Genomic DNA, 6,302 nt, shown 5'->3' with positions numbered 1-6,302 from the left:
AAGAGATACAAAATTTTTTGCCTCTCAACGGCAGAACTCTGATATCCTCCAATTTTTTCTTGTTGATATTCCTCCGTTGTTATCCCCAATCCTATAATTGTGCCCTTGGTAATGCTACGAGATAGTTTTCTATCACTGCAAACTCATTTCCTAACACTACAAATACTTCTACAAACTTGTACTCCAAATCCCCCCTTGACCCCCTTTTATACTACTCCTATTGTAAAACCAACAGCTGAGATTGATTCTCAATCAACCTTCAAGATTAAAACAACTTAACAACCCTAACCAAGTCGATTTCTAGTTTCTTCTAAAAGAAGTCTATTAATTAACAAATATTTGTCTGAACTCTAACTAATTTGTTAGTAAAATAATTACTTGCTAAATAATAGAATATGGACAAACAGTTGTCCAAGCTACTAAAACTAAGAATGTCAACCTGATTTCTAGGGAATGTTGTAATAAATGTGCACATCAGTGGACATGCTAGTTTGTATGAATCATTGGATAGCTTACACGAGAAAACATTTGGTGTCATGATAGAAAAACTTTATGGCATTAAATTTATTGATCACTTAACTAACAAAGGGCATTACACATACAAGACTAATAAATTATTTTCTCAAGGCATCTAAAGTAAAAATTTAATAGGAAAATATAGACAATCCTAATAACTTATTTTCTCTAATAACTAATTTTATCAAGGAACCTAAAATGACTCTAATAGGAAAGACATCTAGAATATGATGGTTACTTATGTATAATCTAGATTTTTTGAGCCCTTATGAAAACATCTATTGGCTACATGAAAGAAATGTTAATGAATAAATAGTGAGTAATCCTTCTCATAGATTCTAAATAATGTAAGAACTTCCCAACAAACAAAAACTCCTAGAATGAGAATCCATACCCTTTAATGTAGCTTTATTTGACCAAAGAAGAAGTTCAATTTAGTTATGTGGAGTACAAGAGTATTTTTCTGAGATTGAAGATAAGGAGATAGAGAGTGAACTAAGGGAGTTCATAGCTAAATTGTAGGTGGGTGATCATGAGTATTAGAATGAGATGCTTGAGTTTCTTTGGATGATATGTATAAGGTGCCAATAATTGCATTAAGCAAAAATTATTTTCTTTTTCTTCCCAAGTCATCAACATAAATTTTATGGGCTATGCCACATGTACAAAGAGGTTTTCTAAAATGCCAAGATAGAAACCAGCCACTACAAGGATTTCTAGATTTTATGTGAAGTTTATCATAATTATTTATTATCTTGTCATTTAGTTGTATGTAATTAGATTAGTAATTCTAAATAAGTAAAGTGGGAAAGGGTCTAAACCCTTCCAACAAACTGAACATCAAGTCTAAAATACATAAGATAAGGATATGAGTAATGACACCTACTAAATAGAAAAAATAGCTTAAACAAACATGAAAAAAATTGAAAAACCAAAATGGATGTGAGGTTGAAAATAAAATCCTTGAATTAGCTCACTAGTTATTAGTTAAGGAATACTTATATTTTAGTTTTTAAAGGGTAGATCCTTTCATTTTCAAAGTAGATCCCTATTTACAAGTATAGGATTATTTTGTCCCAAAAATGATACACAATCATTGATATGTCTTGTATTTTAAAAAAGTAAGTACTATCTCTTGGGAATATGAGACTACAAAAATGTGATTGTCTATAACTAGTTGATTATACTATACTAATTTACATACAAGAACTAGGTGTTATTGAATTTACTATTGTCTTTTATCTCTCAATTGTCTTATTAGTTCTTTGTAATAAATTTATTTTATTTTGGATTGTTTCAACATGCTATCCTATTTTATTGTATTTGTCATAGGCAATATAGTATTACATTCACTTTTTTCTATTATGAATTTGTTTCCACAAATTAATAATACTAATTTTTTGTCATTAAATATTTGTAAAGCTTTGTTATTTATTTACCTATTTTATATATTATGAAAATTATTTCTTCCAACAATTCATCACTAACAAATACTTCTATGATAATAAAACCCTCCATGGTGAAAGATCCATTTGGTGGAACCTTAAGCTTGGTAATAAACCCCTTGCTCTTACCCAAGGGTGCTCGGCTAAGTATTGGACTAACCTTGGAATTAAGCAATTCATTGATATCTTTGAAATGGACAGACTTATCCCTTGGGATGTTTTAAAGAATAAATTTAAACTTCCCAACTCTCATAAAAAGACTTATAGAATGATTGTTAAAGCTAGTAAAGATATCCCTACCCTGTGTCATGTGGACTCTAATAGTTATTTGAAGATAAAATGGCCTGATGGTATCATCATCTCCAAACTTAAAGCAAAGAATATTTATTCTATTTTAAATTATAATGTTGATATCATCAATCATATTAACAATATTTGGTATACCAATTTGGATATTTCTTCTTGGATGAAGATTTTTGATTATCTTTGGAATAGTTCTATTGATCCTAAAATTAAATGTTTTAAATGGTTACTTATTCTCAATAAGCTGTCTATTAGGAACTCTTTCTCTGATATTAACTATTGCAGCATTTGCAGAACCCCAGAAACGGGAAAGCATATTTTCTTTGAGTGCTCTTTTGCCAAAGAGGTTTGGTTAATGTTTGGTATTTCTATCCCTTCTAATTTCAGTATTTTTGAAGTTATTATCGGCTTTATTTCTAATGCTAGAAAAGATGTTAATATGTTTTGGGATATTACCTCATCTAACATTTTATGGAAAATTTGGAAGTGCAGAAATGAAGAAAGGTTTCAAAATATCCCTAGAATGCTTACTGAGGTTTTTCGAAGTCTCACACATTTTAAAATTTTTTCGCAGATTTAGATGACCATGAAAATCAACAAGGCTAAATTCAAAAGATTGCTCAAGGACGATCATACTACCTTTTTTGCTAATGAGGTTAATAATGGATTTTTTTGGAGGCTGCACCTGGATAATATACATGCTTTCATTCAAAACTTCAGTAGGTTTAGCAAAGAGATTAAAAGAAGACCTCACAATGTTTCTAGTGAGATGATTTACATGCGGAATCAAATTCAAGATCCGAATAGTGTGGTTTGGATGGATGGCCCCTTGGGCTGGATGGCTTGGGTGGACACCTAGGTTGTTGTGCTTTTCTTGGTGTCATGGTCTATGTTTTTGTTTTGTTGTTTCGTTGTATAAACTTCATTTTTGAAGGTGTGAGGCTTGGCCTCTGAACTCTGTTATTCTGCGATCTCTTGTATTTTTGATCTCCTTATTTCTAATATAAAATTTTTTGATTGGTTCATTCTATTTGGTGTTAGACGACCCCTTTTCTTGTTTGTCTTACTTTTCTTTCACTGAGATTTTTGAAGTAAACATTGTTTTACATTTTCATTTGTTACAATATTTACTCTAATTTTAATCTCTTTTAATCTAATTTTAACTCTTTTGTATCATAATACCTAAAATAAAGTTAAAATTCAAACTTCTAATTCTTATTTTATGATGATATAGAATTTATTTGAATTAAAGTTTTAAAAAAATATATTCATATTTTTTTAATACTATTGTGTTCATCCACAAAATGTAATTAATTCAACATTAATCAACTAATGAGAGTAATTTATTATAATTATAAAGTTAATATATTATTTAATTATTTCAGCATTTTATTTTGATATGTCTCATATATAAAGTTAATATAACAATTTTATTATACATCTTCCTTTTTATGTTTCACTTACTATAACAAATAACTATTATAATACTTAAGTTCCATAATTACAAGTTTAGAATATTATATTTACATAATTACAAATTTACTATAATATTTTCTATTTCGACTAATATGCTACACGTCATTTTTATTATAATGCACTCTAATAACAAGTACACACCACTATGGCACTTATTAAATCAAATCTGCAGACTATCTTTTATAGAGATCCTCAACTATGGTTAGCTTCATGTTCTTTAATTCATGTCAACCATCAGTCATCATTAGTCATCAGAACTGATAGAGACCTAGAGACCTGAGAGTTAATTAATCAACACCCCACTAACAAGCCAATAGTCAAATAGCTAAATAATATGTTGATATTAGTTTTAAAAAGTTAATTTTGAGTCAAAATGATTATTGGATGCTTAGTGGCTATTCAGCAAACTAAAAGGTAAAAAATATATGAATGGTATGAAAAACATAAATGTGTTTTTAAGTTTCCCCTTTAAAAATATATGTTCTACATTTTATTAATATGAAAAACAATTTATTTTCTCAACAATCATATAATATTATCATTCTTACATATAAACAAAATAAATCGCAATGAAAATTATTGGAGGTTGACACTGGAGGCCACAACTTTGGCCCTGAGTTCATTAAAAAATTCCCAATAGAATATATGCAGAGTGCGAAAGAAGTTATTATTATTAGTCATGTTGGAAACCTATAAAAATGGTCATTGAAAAGACAGAATTCGGTCATAATGCTGTGATAAGAAAGAAAGTAAAGTGGATTTGACAAATATCATTATCTTTGACAAGAAAGAAAGTCAAGGTTTGATTTAATAGACATCTTATCACATTGAAATTTCAGTAACTTCAAGTTGAGAATAACAATGGCATTCATTAAATACCCAGCAAAACAAAGCAATTACTCGCACTGTCCAACTGAAATGTCTGGTCACGACCCCAACATTATCGATTAGATTAGTGAGCTCGCTAATCTCAACCGGTAATATTTGCATAAAATCTGTTTAATAGTTTTTGGATATGAAATTCAATTTAGAAATTCAAATTTAGGGAAAGATCTGTGTCCCAAGCTCCAAGCTTTCTCTTAAGCATGGAGCATGTTATACACTACATATATTTGTGTTAACTAACTTTAAAGACACTTTTATTTTATTTGATCTTTTTTATTTTAAATTATTTTCTGTTATTTTTTCCACTAAAAAACATTCACAAGAAATTCTAAAGGAACTACTACTCTATTTGGACTTCTACTTTAAAATCTTCTATATTTTCTTTACAATTATATATCTTTCACATGAATTATCTGGTTGGATGATGGGTGAAAATCATTTTACCATTTTATTTCTCTATAATAAACTTAAGCCATCAAAATTAAGATAATCATACCCTAAATTGCAAAAGCCATCTCAACTAGGAATCAACCTATGGCTAGGATTCTTATCCCAAATTGTGTATTCATAGTTTTCTAATTAAATTAGTAGAAAGGGGACCTTAATTCTTTATAGAAAGAAACAATATACCCCATATCACAACAACCCACATCTTTGACAGTAAAAGTCCAAAGAACAAAATCCCCTACAACTACATCATCAAAACTATACTAGAATATATATAGCCATAGGTCTTGTTCCAAGATGAAACTTTTACTTACACACCTAGATTACAACCCATCATTAGCTATCAATCAGAATAGTAGTCTTACTAATATGATGATTAAAATAAATATCGACATTAATCAAACTCTTCAGACTATTTACAACTATTAGAAAGAGGGAACAATGAAAGAGAGCAAGAGGAGCAAATCAATATAACGAAAACACACTCATTTTTATCATGGAAACTCTTTTAAGAAAAAAAAACTAAGGAAAAGATGATACACACAATCCAATACTCTACAAAAATATTTTCTTTTATATATGTTAGCTATGCACTTACATTCACACACATTGTCTATAGCTCACTGAGAAAAATTAAATAAGACGACACTAAACTGTGTTTATTATAATTTAATATAATTACAAACAAAGATCTAAAATCCTTAAATCACTAATTTCCCTTAAAATCAGCTCTGTATCAATCAACTATCTCAGATCTGAATTGTCTTACCCAAAACTTGATGTTGCACCTCAATCATGCATCCAGCTGCCTTAAACATTAACTAGCTACCTTTCCCTAATCTCACCCATCAATTTGTAAATTAGTTTAACGATTTCGGTGTAAATGGGTTTTATTATTTCTGAGTTCTTATTTAAACGACGTAGGTGCCACAACTTAGAAGGCAGTTCGTAAAAACTATTCTGAAAGAATATATGCAGTTTGAAAAAGAATACAGCAAACAAGTAATTGGCAGACATAAGTTGCTTATGGAGAAGACAAGATTCTATGATTTGACTAAATTCTTCTTTATCTCCTGATATATTATATCAGCTAAGATTTCAAATAGCTCTTCAAAGTGAGAATAAATGCTGCATTGATTAATTCATTAATTTTTCATATTGTTTAAAAAAATCGAACAACATTCTGCACGCCTCTATAAATCCCTCCGATCAGCTCGTTTTCTCAAGCAA

Source organism: Cupressus sempervirens, chromosome 5, assembly GCF_028749045.1.
Source record: "Cupressus sempervirens isolate cs-2001-9-10 chromosome 5, ASM2874904v1, whole genome shotgun sequence".
NCBI lineage: Eukaryota > Viridiplantae > Streptophyta > Pinopsida > Cupressales > Cupressaceae > Cupressus > Cupressus sempervirens.
Note: the sequence above shows the minus strand (reverse complement) of the source record.